Genomic DNA, 20,148 nt, shown 5'->3' on the forward strand with positions numbered 1-20,148 from the left:
AATGGGGAATGGAGGATGGAGGCGCACCCTCTCAAAGGAACTAACACAATCAGCAAACATGGGTCCATCCTCAGTACTCCAACCAATCACATTGCATACAGAGCTGGAGAAGGAGGTAAATGGAGACATTGCAATATAGAATTGGAACTTCAAAATGTGAATGAAGCTAAAATTATAGTCAGCCATGAAGGTGATTTCAATATATTCAATTATTCTAGCATTACTCTTGACCTGAATGAGCAGACTTTTTGCCAAGAGTTTCTTCCTTGTTCCTAGTAAAAGGGTTTCTTTAACAGAAGGTATCATTTATTTGAAATTATTTTTAAGAGAACTGAATCTCTCCCTTATTTCTAATGATGTGCCTAATGTTTTAAATTGCCTTAAGGTAGCAAGTTCATTCAATCCACCCATTCATCCACTTTTGGCACTATATGAGAAAGTTTGTGAATTGGATTTGCGGAACTATTTTTGCTATCAGTAAAAAACATGGCCAAGCAATTTAATGGAGAAAGAGATTGATCTGATTAAATTTTTGAAGAGACAAAGTGTACGTATAAATGAACCCCAGACAAAGGAGGTGGTGTGATTATCATGGATCTGGCTGACTATAACATTAGAATGTTGGATATCTTATTGGGGCAGGCTTATTCAACTACTAGTCAGAATGAGCTTAATGGGGTTTATAGACAAATATTAGTCAAAATTAAGGACATGTTTATTGATAAGTGTATTTTCCTGGAAGAATACAGCTATATAAATAACCCAGGTGGTGTACCTGGTTATAAAATTTTGAAGGAGTTTTGCCGTGGACTTGGGCATTCTACATACATTTTTATTAGTGACTTGAGAATTGCCACTTGTTCTTTGTTTATATAATTAACCTAGCACCTAGAACCCACACCATCTTTGGGGTCCCTAAAATTCATAAAAATGTGCGAGACCCACTGATGCAACCCCTATTACTTTTGCAACTGCATGATTTTTGGATTGTAAATTAAAGCCTCTGTTGAAGGAGGAGAAGAATCCTTGCAAAGACTTTTGGCAGTTCCTGAACAAAATCAATGGGCTTGTGTTTAGTGATACAGATATTTTGATTACCGTTGACATGAAGGATTTATATACAGTAATCCCACATGAGTTATGGGTTACATGGTTCATGGCACATCTGAATACGAAAGGTTTGGATCAGCACCTTGTAAATTTGTATGAAGAAATTATGGAGATGATTCTTAAAAATAACCTCATTTGGTTTAATGGTGCATACTACTTGCAGAAGGAAGGGGTGGCTATGGGTTCTCCAGTGGGCATCCTGTCTGCCAACATTATGATGTTGGAATGGGAGTAAAGATACATCATAGGAAGCCCTATTTAAGCTTACTTTAGACTCTGCCAGTGCTACCTGGAAAATATCTTTATCATGTGGAAGGGGAGAGAATCTGAAATTATCGTCTTTATTGACTATATCAACAATACTACCACCTTTTAAGGTTCACTTCTTATCATAATGACACATCCCTCCCATATTTGGATGTCCTCTTTACTAAGGACTATGCCAACCAATGTTATGTATTAAGGATATATCAAATGCCATCTGTTCCAAAACCCTACTCCATTTCACTAGCTCCAATTCATTTTTTCAAAAAAGAGCAGTGATGAAGGGCCAGCTACTTTGTGCATTGTGTATGAGATTACTGGATCATCACTTTTCAGAAAAATGTGCCTTGATGAAATATGTGTCCCTTAATGGAGGCATCCTGTACCATTAATCGATTAAATGATACAGGAGGTGATGATAAAGAGAATTACAGAGTATTTTTTCTCCATTGCTCAATTGGACAGTCCAGGGGCATGAACTTTTGACAAATGAATAGGCAATGTCAACCTCCTTCCCTATTTCTCTTATCCTCACATTCAGCCTTGATAGCTTTAATATTAGGGTCATTTTTAATAAAATGTGGTCCTTGCCGAAGGAGGATAGATCTTTTTGAGACTATGCTAGAAGTCTAGACCCACACCGTCTTTGGGGTCCCTAAAATTCATAAGTCTAAACCTCAAAATGCACTCTCTCGAGGCACTCCTAAAAATGGAGAACATCGATATCTGTGCAGTAACTGAGACCTGGTTCAAGGCTCCAGAGAGCACCCCTGCAATACCAGGCTACAACTCTTACCACACTTTTCGGCCACAAAACCAGGACCGAAACACTAAAGGTGGAGGAGTGTCAATATTCACCAAGGATATTCACACCACCAGGCTAGTTGGCCAACACAATGTGTCTGAAATTCTCCAAGTGCAACTAACACTAGGTAAGACTGCAATCCAAATTGTAGCTTGCTACAGATCCCCACCATACCCCAAGATTCTCACTACAACTTTCTAAACATACTGGAAAATATTAAGATAGAACCAAACACCCTAATACTGGGTGATTTTAACTACCCTGCCATTAACTGGGAAAACTACTCATGTCCCAACACCTTTGCGCAACGGTTCTTGGAATTCATAAATTCCAATGCCCTGGATCAACTAATCCATAGTCCCACCAGGGGCTCCAATATCCTAGACCTGGTCATTACCAACATGGGAAATCAATGCTCCATACCTATGGTCACCCCCTCGTTAGTCAGGTCTGACCATAAGCTAATCACCCTTAACATCCACATCCCACCCCACCCCCAGTAAAGAAACCACCATAAAAACTTCTCCAAAGCCAACTTCATGCTACTCAAGTCAGAAGTGACAAACTTCATAACACCCATGCAGACGGAACTGAAAGTTCAACTGCTGAATCCTACACTAAGGCACTGTACGAGCACATCCACTCATGCATGAATCGTGCCATCCCAAATAGAACCAAAATGCTCTCATCCAAAAAGGAAGCCAATCTGGTGGTCCCCTGCCATAAACAAACTTTACAACAAAAGGAAGAAACTTTTGCAGAAAAGAGGAAAATCCCAGGATGCAAAAACTCCCTTACTGGCCTCAGTAAGAAACTGAGATGCCTCATAAAATCCTCCAAAGCTAGTTACGAAAATAAAATTGCCAAAGATTCCAAAGACAACCACAAAGCATTCTATAACTATGTCAAGAATCTAAATGGCAATGCTCAGATCTGCGCTGAGCTAAAACAGAATGGCATTAAATATACTGATCCAAAGGATATTGCCAATATCCTGGCAGATCGATTCAGTGCCAACTTCACTCCCCTCTCACCCCTAAATGGCCCATCTCAATACCAGAAGATTGCCAAATTCCAGTAATAACGGCCACACAGGTACAAAACGCACTCTCTAAAGCCAAGAATACAGCATCCATGGGACCAGATGACATCCCGGGCTGTGTACTACATGGACTACAATATGAACTGGCACCTCACCTAAGTGTCATGTTTAATCATAGCCTCACCTCAGGTTTCGTGCCTACTGAGTGGCGCAGAGCTACAGTTATCCCAATCCACAAGGGGATCCACCTTGGATCCCGGAAACTACCGTCCCATCAGTCTGACAAGCCTTATCTGCAAGGCCATGGAGCGTATTATCATGGAACTTATAAACAAAGACATTGGCAACCTTCAAACACTGGACCCCACCCAGTTTGGGTTTGTGAAGGGCCGATCTTGTCTCCTGAACCTGATTGACTTCTTTGAATCAGTCTCCAGAGCCATGGACAAGAGTAAGGTGGTCCACACAGCCTATCTAGACCTTGCCAAGGCCTTTGACACCATCCCCCACTCTGGAATCATAGATAAACTTACTAAGTTGGGCATTAATCCCTATGTCACCCAATGGGTTGCTAAATGGCTTACTGATAGAACCCACACTGTAAAAGTAGCCGACTCCAAATCCAGCTCCAGACAAGTGACAAGTGGAGTACCCCAGAGTTCAGTCCTGGGGCCGCTCTTGTTTGGCATCTACTTCTCTGAAGTACAGGTCAACACTACGGGACTCTGGCTAACAAAGTTTGCAGATGACTGCAAACTGGGAGCCATTATTGAATCCCCAAATGATGTGGATACTCTACAAAAGGGCCTTACAGAAACAGATGCTTGGTGCCAGAGCCATGGGCTCAAGCTCAATGCCAAGAAATGTATTGTTATCCCCTTTGGGAAAAAACATGTATCCATGAATTACCATATAGGTGGCAGTACACTAAACACAGAAAGTGTGATAAGAGACTTAGGGACACAGGTGGACAGTGGTCTCACCTTCGATAACCACATCGCCGCAACAGTCAGGAAATCCTTCTATGTGGCACACCTCATCACGAAGGGCTTTTCATCCAGAAAAAAGGAGGTCATTGTCCCACTGTACTCATCCCTCATTAGACCCATTATAGAATACAATGCCCCATTTGGTATGTACCTCTCAAGACATCTGCTACAACTGGAAAGGCCTCAGAAATACCTCACTAAAAGAATCACAGGCCTAAAGCAGATGCCCTACGCTGACCGCCTTAAAAAACTCCAGCTATACTCTGTCACATATCGTCTACTCAGAGGCGATCTCTGCTTAACATACAAGGCCATGTCAAACCTAGAGCTGTTGGACATGCTACACTTAAAGAAATCCCAATCCCTCAGAGCTACATGCTCCAGGGATCTAAACCTTGTCATCACAATAAACAAAACATGCTGGAGGGATAGGTTCCTGACCCAGAGACTCCCCAGACTCTGGAATAGATTGCCTATACATGTCAAGCAGAGTGCCTCTTTGGACCTCTTCAAGAGAAACCTTGACGATTGGATGGGAGAAAGGAAATTCACCCCAGGGATCACGTCAGTCGCCCTGCTAGACAGGGGTCCAGGAAAGTAAATAATGTGGGAAGAAATAGCCAGGGAATTGTTATGGCTAGGCTTGTATAGGCCCTAGGGCTGATAGCCTAGTACCAACCTATGAACCTATGAACCTATGAACCTATGAACTAAGCGGGAATGGTTCCCACACTGATCTTCGGAAAAGGGCATACTTTGAAGAATATTTTCGAAGAGGCTCAATCAACTAGGAGAACTAACTTGGGTATGTTTCAATGCGTGAGATGTTCAGTTTGTAAATATATAAGTATGGGTGATAGAATTTTCATCAGGGATAGATATCATAGGATGCATGACAAGGTGAATTTTTGGAGTAAATCCATAGTTTATGTTGCACTCAGTCAGCATAGCAATGGTTTTTACATTGGAAAGTCAGAAAGGAAATTCCTTGAATGGATTTATGAACACTTGTATGAGATTTAAAAAGGCAAAGTGACTAACACTCTTTATAAACATATTATTGATCAAGCTGGGTACACTTTCAAATTTTCAATTATAGAACAAGTAAATGTGGATCCTAGAGGGGATCTATGGAAAGTTAAATTGGAAGTAAGAGAAATATTTCGGCAGATTACTTTTAATGCATATTGCTGGCCAGTTATTAATGAGCAAGCTAGTATAGCACCAATGCTAAAGTTAAAAATATTAAGAAGATGATTTGGTTTTGACATCCTTTTAGGACTATTATTATTGTTTTTTTATGATGTTTTATATTTTCTGAAACAAGATTCCGGTGGAAGTTTGGGAGCATATAGTGTTTTTTAAGTACTATACTTCTTCCTGTTTGTGTGGGTGTGTTTTTCTTTCTTTCTTTTTTATTTTTTGTGTATTGCAATGATTGGTTTGCATTAACCACTTGATTTGGATCTAGTTTTTTAAAAGGCATTTTAAATAGATTGTAGCTGCCTGATGACATTTTAACATTGTTTAGAATGAAAGACCTTATCTTTTGAAATAAGTATTTTTTATCACAAGCGTCATTCATACTTACATTAAACATTTTGATTCCACATTCTGGTGCCTGGATTTCCTTGTTGTGAACAAGGTACATAAATGTCTTAAACTAGAGAAAGACAGAACTGGTTATGACGAAGGGAGAGTTTATCCTCTACCTAATCAACATCGGACTATGTGAAGTAATACATCTAGGGATCATCCAAGGGATATAGTTGGGAACTTTTTTAGACCGCCCATAGATCGGATGGTCGGAGAGACTGGTGAATCACCAAGTGAATGAGAACCATGGCTTCAACATCATTTCCAGACCCCATTACAAGAACAATTTTGTAAGTCTAAATTTCAAAAGCAGGGGCCTCAAAAACAGATTACAAACTGCCCATGTGGGTTTGATGGTAGTTTTGACAGTCAACCCATAGACTTATTTAAGATCTGCAATTTTTCTAACACATGTATTTCTGAATCTTTATCAATTTTTAAGAAAAGGTTTAAATTTTTACTTAATTTTAAATTAGATATTGTAATAGCTTTGATTTAAATGAAATTGTATAAATTTAAATTTTTTTTTCTGGGAATAGTGATCATGAGTATGATCGAGCAATCACACTTAAAAGGAAGATTATTTTTTTACTATCCCTTAACCCATGGATTTCAGTATTTGAGAAAGTTTGTGAGGACCAGTTAAGAGTTATACACAAAGGTATGCTTATACAGATAATTTGACTAGGGAAGAAAGGGTAAAGTTAAATATGCTAATCTCTGATAAAATCATTCGAATTACGAAACTGGATAAAGGGGACAGGGTGGTAATTATAGATAGTTTTGACTACTCTGTCAGAACGTTTGAATTATCAGAAGAAACAACATGTAGATGGGTGCCAGTTAATGAAATTAACATAGCTTATGCTCAGATCGACTTTATACTACTTGATTTCATATTACAGGGCTCAGTGGAACATCATGTATGGGAATACTTGAATGTTACTAAACCACTAATTTCTAAAATATTTATCACCAAGATTTATAAGAGTAATACAAACCCACCCTTAAAACTAATTGTTTCATCGAAGGGTTTAAAGACCAAGCCACTAGTGAAGTACATTGATTTCAAATGCAAAGGAATACTTGAATGCAAATCACATATTCTCAGAGATTCTTGGCATTTGTTACAAATTCTTAATGGTCTTGACTATGATGAAAGTATAATATTCATTATTGTTGGCATTGTTAATTTATATTCCTTCATCCCTCGTGGTATTGGATTAAACAGTTTTTTACAGTTTATGAGAGATCAAAAACAATTTTTTTCCCTAGAAATTCAGGTGGTGACATTGTTATTGGAAATAATACTAACCAATAATTTTATATATTTTGAAGGTGAATACTTTCACCTAATTTTTGGGATGGCTATGGGCACAGCTTGCGCACGACTTTATGCCAACATTGTTTTAGCTGTGTAGGAAGAAATGCCAGTTTTCCAACCTGATTTTTATGGCTTTAGTGCATGGATACATGCTTTTGGATGATATATTGATTCTCTGGAGTGGTACTGTTGAACAATGGGATGAATATTGTTGTCGATGGGAGCAATCAACATCTTTTTTGAGATTTACTTATGTAGTGGATCCAGTTAGGATCAATTATTTGGATGTCTTATTAGAGAAAAAAACAAATATATAAATGTTATACTTCTAACATATACAGAAAAGGATTTTTTCCAATTCTTATCTATATTATAGTAGTTGTCACCCTTTGCATCAGAAGAAGGCCATTGTTAAAGGTCAAATGGTGCATTTGTCAAGGTTGATATCTGATGATACAGTGTTCACAAAAGAGGCCCATTATTTAATATGTGTGTTTTTGGACAGAGGTTATCCTGTCAACCTATTAAGAGATATTAAGGTTGAAATTTGTAAACTGTGGTATGATAGCTTTGCACCTATTTTGAGGATCAAACTCCTTTGGAGTAATTTTTCAATTAATCTCGGACAGAAAATGGGGATTTTAAGAACTGCAGACAACTTTAACCCAGTTTTTACTATTCCTTATAGTATGAATGTTTTCAGATATATTAGATCCCTGAAAAATAATTGGGAATTTAATATTTTCAGAGGAGACAAAAAGAATATTGGGGATGTCCCCTAATATAATATTTAGTAAGGGGAGAAATATGAAAAGTTTATTAGAAAGTAATGCCCCACATATAAAGGGGAATTTAAGCAAGATATTATGAGGAAATGTGGGGGCTGTAAATTTTGCAGGTTTATACATGATGGACCATATATGGTGGTACATGGTTTCAACAGAACTATTTCATGCCAAGGTAGTTGCACTTGCAATACTATGCATGTAGTATATCTTGCTAGTTGCTTTTCATGTGATGCACTCTACATGGGCAAAACAAGTAGGAAGTTGAAGGAGAGAGTGAGAATACATGTATGGTATAAGGGTGAAAAAACTACTAATGCTTTATATAGACATTGCTCTGACTGTTCGAGTTTAAAAAGTTCATGTTTTTTATTAGCGATACAGTTGGAGAAACAGAATTGATGTCTGCTCTGGACACTCTGTTAGAGTATAAGGAATTAGTTTGGCAATTGAGGTTGAATGCCACTACCCCCCCCCCCCAGGTTTTAATGATCATTCATCACTTATGACTGTTTTAATCCAATGCACTATGACTTCATTTTTGTTTCATTGTAATGGTATTTTAGACATTAACTATTGTATTTTTTTATTTATTTGTTGTATATGACGATACTTCATTATTATTTATGATATGCTAAATAGACTGCCATGATTGGCTGACGATTTATATTTATATCAAACAGTTTTGTGCAAATTTTACTCTGATGAAGTCATTTGAATGTCACAGGACAAAAGCACTTAGCTTAATAAAATACATGTGGGAGATTCCATTGGGCAATTCCGTTTTTTGTTTTAAATTTCATTCACGTGCTCATGTGGTAACAACAAAGGCGAGTATCATCTACCTAAAACCATCTCTTTATACATTCAAAGTGGTTTCCAACAGCCTTTTCTATGAAAGGTGAGGAGATTACTTGACTGTCACATTTTTTTTGGTAATCACAAGCAAGTCACAGTAAAAGTATTGATTTTAGCAAGGTTGTTGAATAAGATATTGATTTGAACTATATCAGGGCATCCAGGCAGTGAATTAAGTATTTTATAGGACACATTTGGAACAATGAATTTGTCTTACTAGATTTCAGATTGTGGAGTTCATATAAACACATACAGCATTCAAATAAAATATGGTTCAACCTCCTTATTAAAAAAAAATAGTTGTAGCTACACTAAATGTGGGACAGGTATGTCTACTCAGGTAATCCCACATGTCAGTGCAATGTGCTTTGAAGAGAGAATCTCCAGTAATCATTAACTACTAAAAAACTGCTTAATTTTTTCCCTCTCACACTCAGGTCCACTGTCACTTAAAGGAAAACTTCCAAGGAGTAAAGAAACTATTTTCCTGATTAAATTACATATGTAAGTGACACAGTAACCTATTAGTGCAATCAGAGATTTCCTGAGGTAAGATTGGCAGAACCTATATTCACTGTACTAAACTAAGTTGAAGAATAGGTGAAATTATTTACCTTTCTGGCATTAATCCAAGCTTCTGTGATGTGCTTGGATGTGGCCCCTAAGAAACAGCAGGATCTACAAATAAAGGACAGGGACTTTACTGCTCATGTAGGTACACTGAAATTAGAACTACAAAAAGGCAGCACCTTGCAGATGCACAAGTTCAGACGTCAGGCCATGGGAGATAGGTTTGAAATTATACCAAGACATAAGTGTAGAATAGGTGGTCTACAACAGAGATTACATTGCTGCATAATAACTAATTAAAAGATCTGAAGCTGTACCTCATTTCCTTTAAGTTGGGGAGGGGATTAGGTAGTTTTTTCCCACATTACAAAATAGTGTTATAAACTCATCCATTCATTGCAATGATTCTGTAAATAAGATAACCGAGAATACCTGACAGCTAAGCAATAATTTTGTATAATTACAATAAAAGGCTCCAGTAGCAGTAAGAAAAAATAGTGAAGAAGAAAATAATTTGGACAGGTTTATAAATACTTAAAGAAAAGAACAGTGGAGAGTTAGTTTTGGCTCAGGCAGATTGACTGACACATACCATCATCAGGGATCTTACAAGGTTCAAACACACTGAACAGTAAATAACAGATAGAATTAAATACTTGTTTTAAAAAAAGTCTTCTTCACTGGATCTTTTAATAATTTCACAAAATTACTTTCAATACCTTATACCCTAGGAAAAGGTAAAATAATTAACTTCATTCCCACAGCATACATTACATTTTATGACATTTAAACTACTGGTCCCATCTTGGCATATAATAGAGTGGTTTGTCTGTTTAAAATTTTTACCCTTTACTTGGATCTTAGTACATCATCAAACAATGCCTTTGAAATGCTAATCTTGCACACAGTTAACACTTTTATTGTTTGCACTCTGTGATGAATAACTAAACAATGTAAGCATCAGCCATAACAAATATACACGGGTCAAAAGTTAAACAAAAAATATTATTTGAAACACAGGGACTAATAATTACTATTCCATCATTACAACTGTATACATGAAAGGCTAGATTCATAAATCTTGAAGGATCAGAATACTTAATCCTTATTATATGTTATTTTCCCTAAAACATGTCATCATAAAATTGTGTCTTTGTTGATTTGCCATGTTAACCAACTGGCAACATCTCCCATGAAGTCCTTTTAACAATATATCTTTACTTATATCTACACCATCCAAAATTTCTGCTGTATTATTCAGTCGTGGGGAAATTCTTGATTTCAGTTTCCTTCTTACAGCTTTTTAGCTACTAAGTTCAATAAAAAATAACATTGCCTTTGAGATATAGAACAACTTATATTTTGTCTTATCCCAAGAGCTGCAATATCTTCATAAGTCTTTGCATTTTCCCTAGAACTCTTGCTACAAGATGTTTCACCTCAGCCTTAAATATGATTAGATGTAAACATGACCAGAGGATACACTCCTGCATGCCAAGTGATCACTCTTCACACAATCAAAAGTGAAAAAAATCTACTCTTGGATACATATTCCTCAATTTCTGCCAGGTGCAAAACTATTTGTGCAAACACTCTAAGAAAAAATTCTAAATCTCCTAGACATGGTGCCATAACAAATTTCAAAAATAAGTCAAAATCCCCTTTTTATATTTTCCCTCATTCATTCAATGACTGGTACAACTGCTGATAAAACTTGTGAATAACACTGCCATCATGATAGAGGATCTCTACTATAGTCTGAGGCATCCACAACTTTTAAACCCATAATAGTTCTCTGGGACCTAACTTTTGTTGGTGCAGCATAACAATTGTTTTCTGACCAAGCCTCTACTAACTGATACTTCATCATGTGTAACCTGTCATGTCTTCTCTCCTCTAGTATTGGCATAGTCTTTCACCTTACACTTCAATTGTCTTTTAAAGTATACCATTCACTTGCTGATTCTGATCCTGATCTGACAACTTATCGTCAAGTAACTGTTTACACCAAGCAACTGATGACTCCTTCCTGAAAACAAAATGTGGAAAAATTCAAATGCCTTACAAAACAAAAGGTCACTGATGTGCACAGAATACAGCCAAGTGGGATATGATCTGATATTACAATAGGTCCAGTCATTACTGCACTGAGCAGATAGGCACATTAAATGGTAATGTACATATTATCAGGTCTTCTTTTTTTTCCCATGTTATATTTTGCCCCTGTGCCTGCTGGCTATAAAGTCTGCTATCAACCCATTATGCCCATTTGTTTCTCAGTCCAGTGAGAATGATTGCCAGTGTTGAGGGGAGAGATGTCCAGAGAGTCCATCACTCAGGCATCTTTGAGGGTACTTTGTGTCCTTACAGCATTCTTATTGCTGTATGAGGTCTAAACCCCACCCCTCAGTAGAGGAATATTCTACCTTCATCAGTGTAGTGGCCAGATCGTGCATTCCCCTTGTAAGCTTACTTATGTATGCTTGTCACAAGGGGTGACACCAAATGGCAGCTTAGTGTATCAAACTTCTGACCCTGGGATACAGATTTTCTTTCCATCTCTTCCAAGAGAATGCAGCAGTATGATTCTTGCTCCTTCCCTCCTTTCCTGCCTGACCCTGAAATACCCAAGCCATTAACTAAGCTCTGATCACTTGGGCTGTAGCCTTGCATTTATTCCTCTGTGCAATCACAGCTGGCTTGCACCTTATCAAGTCTTCAGCTTAATATATAGCTCCTAGAGTAAAAGGTATACCAAGTCTATTCTACATTCATATGCAAAACAGCAGTTGGCCCCCTCACCTCCATATAAGTACCCACATATCACTACAAACACAGAATACACAGTGCTAACGGTCCTCCTGCAACTTCCCAGGTACTTATTACCGGGTTTCAATTGCCTTGATAAAAGGTAAACCTTACTGAAAGCCAACCATATTCCTCATTCTTCCTTGAAACTTTGTGTTGTACTGTGAGCTAAACAGGAAATAAACATTTAAAGCAAATTGTACCTATATACCTTTTCACCCCAATGTAACAACCTTGTCTGTCTACCAATACATTGTCCAAAGTCCAAGCACACTGCTTGATATCCATAACATCACCCTTGTACATCTTACACCATGTAGAGAAGATACTATCTTCAAACTGCTTTACTGAAACATTGTGTTTATGTTTGCCCATCAGGGGGGTGGAGCTAGTTGTAGGGGCAGGCTAAAAAGCCTAAAGAAGAAAAACAAAGTACTATGTCAAAGACTAAATTCCAGGAGTCCATTTTCCTTACCTTAAGTGCAGGATTGGTAAGTCCATTTTCAATCCAAGATATAGAACTCAACTACTCTTTTTACAAAACTTCACCTTGGACAGTCTTGATAATGCAACTAACAAAAACATGTGTGCAAAGATGAAACAGCCCTAATTAAACATTATTTCAAAATCTTAAAATTTTACAAACACCTTGAAATTTACACAATGCATGGTGGCAAATACATTAATAACATAGCACAAACATTTGGAAAAACTATTCCTAAAGAATATAATTTATAAAGTGGTCAACCAAACATAACTGAAAACAAACAAATAGTTTAATGATATACAAATCACACAGATGGTCAGTTATACCCATGTCTGTATCATTATCTTTTAATCCGCTAACGAGGAAAAAAATCTCATTTTGGTGTCACGTGAAATTTCCCTAGTCACTCCCACCATTCTCATTAAGAAGATTGAAGGATGTTACAAACATTTAACCTCCATTAAATCACCATCATTAGTAGCATCCAAATAACTCTCATTTCTTGTAATACCTGCTATATTTTGTTATCCACAGAAATTTGCTACTATAGAAGTCTTGACTTTCTATCAGTTTTTCATAAAGCACATCATACTCTTATTATTTCACTAATTATAGAAAAGTAAATACTATAGTGTTCAATGCGGTCAGCACATAATTTGCTATAATGTCCAAGAGAAAAGCAGGATTCCTCAATGACAACCCGCTTCTCTAGACCACCAACACATTATGTGTAATAGCATTCATAATAGCACATGAAGGTTTATGAAAAGCAAATTGTATGCAGATAACATTTACCATCTAGCATGCAAATGAGTAGCACATCACCAACTTTAACATTTATAGTGTCCAACATTTATTTAAAAGCAACTTTTATCCATTATGGGCTGCTTTTTGTCTTTGCACTACATGCTGCTTGCAAATGTGAAATTCCTGTCTGCTTGTAGATCTTAAAACCATTTTCAAATTAATCAAAGTAGATTTCATATCAGTGTCACTATTTCCCATTAGGCTCTCACTCAGCAGTTATACATGCCTTTGTTATCGTATCTCAGCTTTGCAAAGGATGATGCTCCCTAATTGCCATCAAGGCTTTCTGGGAATCTATCATTTTTTTTTTATATTCACCTTTAAAATAAATCCTGTAAATAGTTGGGAGCAGATGTGAAACTTTAAGTTGCTTAATTTCCATTCCTCACAGAAGTCAAAATATTTGCAGCATAATTATCACTGTCAAAAAAAGAAGCAGCAGCTTATGAAGCATTATCAAAAATAAAACAAAGATAATAATAAAAAAAAAAATATATATATATATATATATATATATATATATATATATATGTATATACAACTTTATATCGCTTTTCAGTATGCCAAAATAATGACAAAATTTCACACTTAAAGATTTCAAAACAAACCATATTTAGGCTGTTTCACAGTGGCTGCAGAACACAGGACAAAAATGCCATGCATCCTCTCAGTTTTTTATCTGGTTTAATTCAGTCCAAGCTGCCCACTTCTTTCATACATAAGCCAAACAATCCTTCCCTTCCTCCATATTTGGAATACCAAAGGTATAAATATTCTTCCAACTTGTTCCTTTTATTGTGATTTAACTGTTTCTCTTTAAACATCTCCAGCTCAGAAAAGATATATACATACTTTTCCTTCATTTTTTTTGTGTAACTCCTCATTAGCAACATCATATGAATTCAAAACATCAATATAGTCTGCCTCTGGCTTTCAACACAGCAATGCATCTGTATAGTGTCGTGCTTACTTTCTCATTTTCTCTTTCCAACAATGCCTTCAGTTTTGCTCATGGCACCTTATGTAGGATATCATTCTGCACTGTTTCTTGAAGGTCTGCAGAAGATAATACTGCCTTAGTAACAATTGCCATGTTGTCTGTAAGATTCCTGGTTAATTTCAACAAACTATCTTCTTTGCCAAGTTTCTTAAGTCTCTTGCCAGTATTAGGCATGAATAACAGCCAACATTTAAACTTCACTGTAAAACTGCACTAACTTTGAGATTTAGACGTCTACTAAAAAAAGTCTTAAGCATACTGGAGCACCTGGAGAACATGTTTTCATCTTATTGCATTATCATTGGACGTTGGTATCAAATACTTCTGATCTGTCAAAAAAAAAATTATGGCCAAAGGTTTTGTCTGACTTAAGAAAAGATACCAGATAATCTAAAAGGAATCTAATATTGCCAGATATTTGTGATATCTGTGTATTTGCCAAGATAGTGTGTAAATAGCACACATTAGATCTTGTGAATGGTGTCCAATCTCTACAAGGTCTTTAATTAGACTGATTATTATAGAAAAAAGTTTCTCAAATTATAAGGCCATCTAGCCTGGCTTAAGCATGTCTGAAAATGCTGGGTACTTAAAAATGTTAACTTTCTGGCATTATTATCGTTGGAATCAGACTAAAACAGAAAGATAACAAGTCAAATTAAATACCTTTTATTGCAAAGAACTGGCATATATTTAGCCAATATTTCAAATGTCTATGTCTGATTTATAGAGTTGTATACTTATTCTGTATGGGGCATCTAAGGGAGAATCAGAGGCTTTTATATGGTTTGAGGAAGGTTCACTGTGCCAGGGACTGAGAATCTATGCTCTAGAAGAAATGGTACTTAACAGTGGCTACCTCATTAACATATTCACTCTCTCTCTCTCTCTATATATATATATATATATATATATATATATATATATTGCTACAAGGCATGACGATTTAACACAGTATCTATTATCCTAAGCTAGTACTGGTTGCAACACCTGTAACTGCTCTTCATCCCTGGGCTTTGATGTATTTGACTTGTTTCTGTCTGAAATTCCTCCTATACAGCCTTCCATTTTCTCATGGACAGTAGAGGACCTTGGTTTAGCTGATTAACCAACTACTTCAGCCCAGGCTCCAAACTTTCCCTTGGCTTACTGAATACCTTCTTTGTTTCTGCCCTCTAAATCTAATAAGTTGAGTAGCTTCTTTCATAACCCATTATTCCCGTCTCTTCTGATTTCTCTCCTGCATCTCATTTACATTGTCCTGAGTTTTCAAGTGCCATAACTCCAAGAAACAGTAAGGCAAAAACAGAATATCTCAGATCAAAAGTAGGCAGGCAAAATTCAGAGAGAAATAAGCATAGAATGTCCAGTTTCTTCAAACAGACCACTGGTGCAAACAAAAGTAGGGGCTTTTGAAGCATGAGGGGCAACAGTCAGAGCTTCTTGTTCCTATTCCCCACAAACTGTTAATGCAATAATGAAATCAAATGCAATAATGAAAGCAAAGCAGCCATGCAACCCATCTGCAGTGCAACAAACTCAAACATCCCTGTTTTGCCCTGCAACCAAAAATGATTAGATGTAAATAGCGCAACCAGAAGTAAGTAGGCAGGCACAACTAGAAAGAATAGGGGCCCAGGACATCGTTGGTTCTTCGACCACATTCAGGGACCAGCTCCTATGACAAAGTAAAGCAAAGCAATCCAGGCAGGATCAGAGGCTCAGAAGAGCAGGCAATCCCAGCTCATTGCATTAGCTCCCTTCACAGTTTCCCCACAAAATTAGCACACCAAGTACAAAGAATAGTTCTGGACAATAGCCAACCTAAAATGGCACCTTCAGATTTTGTCAGAGTTCACTAAACTGAAGGGTCTAGTCAGCAAATCTAATGAATCAGGAGAAATCCTAGTGCTGAATTATCAAGGCATTAGTAACACTACTAAGTAAAATTCATGACGGTAATTTGTTTCATAATAAAACTGGTGTCAGTGCCAAATTAAAATCCAATCAATACTTTATTGAAATTATACTACAAAAAATAAAATACATCAAATCTGGATAGATTAAAACATTAAGAAAAGTACACAAACATTGCTAGGTAGTTAACCACTGCCAGCTTGTTGCAGATACCTTTCAATGTGAGTTTAGCTACTTTTTCTGATAAAAATTTCTCTATAATATCCCATCTGCCCAGATATTGTTATCATTGTGTTGCAGGTCTGCAGTATCATAAAATAAATGCCACCCTTTTTTTGACAGACATTGACATCTGTGACTGATGTACAGATCAAGTTATTTTTAATGCCATGAAAAGAAAAATGAAATAATGTACCACAAGGGAAAATATGACAGACACACACACACACACACACACACACACACACACACACACACACACACACACACACACACACACGCACAGTTACATCTCAACACCACTTAATTTCATCTTCATATTTTTGAAACCAGACAATGCTGTTATTGGCAGTAACAAATTAGAGGCCTAATTTCTTCTTTTAGCAAGAGTAATTTTTATGGCCTTATTTTTCCTTACAAACATCTAACTCAGGATGACAGTATGCTGTCTTTTAATACCATTTATTTTACCAGGCTATGCACAGTCATTAAAACAGATCATAAACTACAAAAAAAGAAAGAAAAACACATGCTAAAATTAATGAATACCTCACCAGCCTTCTCACAGAGAAGAACATTCACTTCTCATTATTTTATTATAGTTTACGATGTTAGTATAGTTGAAAGACAAACATCACTGCCTACATAACAGCTACACTCTGCAGACCTAGGTATGAGTCTTGTAACCTCTACTTCCATTATCTTGCGACTGTGAGACAGTTTTCTTACCACTGAACAGTCTGATATCACTCTGTCAGTGTCTGATACTGGTGAACCTAACCTAGTAAACAAGCAAACAAGTATATAAATAAATAAATGTATCTGAGATCCATTAACAAAAAAATAATAAAACTCACAACAGCACAATTCAGTTATTTTTGAACAGATTGCTTTATCTATATATATTTCTATCTATAATATATATATATATATATATATATATATATATATATATATATATATATATTTCATATATTAATATAAACAGATGATAAAGTATTACTGTCTTGCTAACCACAAACATAGGCACAGCAGGGCCACCAGGTGCCAAAGTTAATCTAAAAATAGAGCAGCAAAGAAAAAGATGAAAATTCAAGGACATAAGCCACACAAGCACAAATAATGCGTGTGTTTTTGCCTTTAAGTACTAAAGCATACGGCAAATTACGTTCTTTTCTACATGTTCACGTTTTCACAATATGGCATATTTCTCCAAACAGCAAGTGAGTTTTACAAAAATATACACATTATCCCTAACAGTTTTCATTTTCTAATCTCATAAATGTAATGTATTGTGTTATTTTTAAATAAATGCTCTGTCAGGAAACAATCTCTACATTTAGAAAAAGATCAGCATCTTGCTTTCTCTTAGGAACAGCATTTTAGCAAAATGCAATGTCAAAAGCACATCTGTGAAAAATCCACTCCTTGCCTTATGTTGGAAAATACATTTCAGCAAAATGCAATGTCAAAAGCACATCCATGGGTGCCAAATGCAGACTCCAGCATCAGGAACTCACAAGGCATCACATCTGTTCTTGCTGACAATTGCTTTGTTACAAACTGCTGAAAGGAGAACAGGTTATAGCAATGAATAATGCTGAACTGAGACAAAGTTGTGAATTCATCTGAGGAAAGAATGCTGAAGTAATTCATGCTGTGTTCTCACTAAACTGAGCTTGGGTAAGAGCGAACAAAATCTCACATTTTCTATATGTTTTCTATGTACTACATGTCTTGCATAATCAGTGAATGAATGTGCTGCATATTAATTTAAACAAAATATTTTATTGTATCCACCCAATAGAAAGGTTTGATAAAGACATTGTAGAATACTACCTCCTCTGTATTGCTGCTGTCTTTTAGAATGATTTCTTCTTTGAGGAAAGATGTGTCTTCATTTGTACAGCACATTTGGTTAAATCATTAGTAAATTACTTAAAATCAAATACATGTCCTCAAAATAATAAAAAAACTTTATTTAAAAGCCAGAAGACAAAAGGTAAGAGGATCCCCTACTTAGTACCCCAGAAATGGGTCAGGTGGTTCTTCTATGAAACCACAAGTCACCAAACACTGAGGAAACACATCATGGAATACAAATGTCAGAACACCAAAAGTGAGAAAACCAAATTTGTTTGAGGTCCCTCACATCATCCAAACCTATAAACTCTACAGTCTCACACTCAAAACTAAGAGGCAGCACATAGAAACTGCTCTGGCAGCGATTTTCTGCAAACATCATTTTGTACTTCAGCTTCTTATGACTTAGTGATGTGACACTCAGGGAATTTCCACTTTGCAATCTTGCAGAGTGGACATTTTGAGCTAGGTAAGGTATCTTCATTCTGTTTGTTTACGCTGAAGAATTTCCTCTGCAAATAATTTAAGGATATTTTATTTTATTTTTAGTACCACTTTGGATGTTCTTCATCTTGTAGCCCTGTAAGGTTTATATTGATACTTTTGTAAACAATCCTCAAAAATTCTTTTCAACCATTAACAATATTCGCCTACCTGGTAAAGCTGGTACACCCTTCGCAACCACAACAACCTCCTCAGAGAATATAGCCACACAATTCAACAAATATTTCACTGACTCTGTTCTCGGCTTAACCAGTCCTCAACCATCCCCTATCCCCAAAGAACCACCGAAACCAAACAATAACAGCTTCACCCTACTACCTGTTCCAATGAACATGATTAACAAACTTCACTTTAAGTTCTCCAAGCTCCTTCTACACCTTTTCCTTAAGCTAACTTAGTCTGGGATATACACCCCAATCCAGGCCCCACCCTCCAATCCACTACCATGCACACCTCCCTCCCATTCACTCCCAACCTCCTTCACAAAAGACACAAATCATCCCATCTCCTCCTTAATATTAACACAAGAAGTATCACCAATAAGTTCCATGAGCTACATGCCACTCTCTCCCTCTCTCTCTCTCTCTCTCTCTCTCTCTCTCTCTCTCTCTATACTCCCCTGACATTCTAATACTAACAGAGAAACCTGGCTAAAACCTAACATCAGCAGTGAGGAAATCATTGCCCCAGGCTACAGTATACTACATAAAGACAGGCTATCTAAAAAAGGTGGAGGTGTAGCACTTCTATTCAAAAATCACCTCACCCTTGAACTCAAAGATACAAAACTGCCAGCTTTTGAAAATGCAGAAATATTACTTTCCAGGCTTAAACTCAACCCCCACAAAAGTATTAATATCATTGGTGGTTACATTCCACCAGGAAGCAACATCCCCACACTAGAAAGTATCCTACACTGGGCATCAAACTCCCTCCCACTAGAATCTATTTTCTTGGGAGATTTCAACATTGACTGGCTATTATGCTCCTCCTCTAACCCCTCTTTACACATAAACCTGCACGGGTTCTCCCAACTAATCATAACCCCTAATAGGACAGACAAATCCTCTGGGCACCAATCCAGGAGGTTGGGAGTGAATGGGAGGGAGGTGTGCATGCTAGTGGATTGGAGGGTGGGGCCTGGATTGGGGTGTATATCCCCAGACTGACCATAGTCAATAACCCCACTCTCATGTCCCA

The sequence above is a fragment of the Protopterus annectens genome, chromosome 2.part0 (assembly GCF_019279795.1).
Source record: "Protopterus annectens isolate FY-2018-M chromosome 2.part0, PAN1.0, whole genome shotgun sequence".
Taxonomy (NCBI): Eukaryota; Metazoa; Chordata; order Ceratodontiformes; family Protopteridae; genus Protopterus; species Protopterus annectens.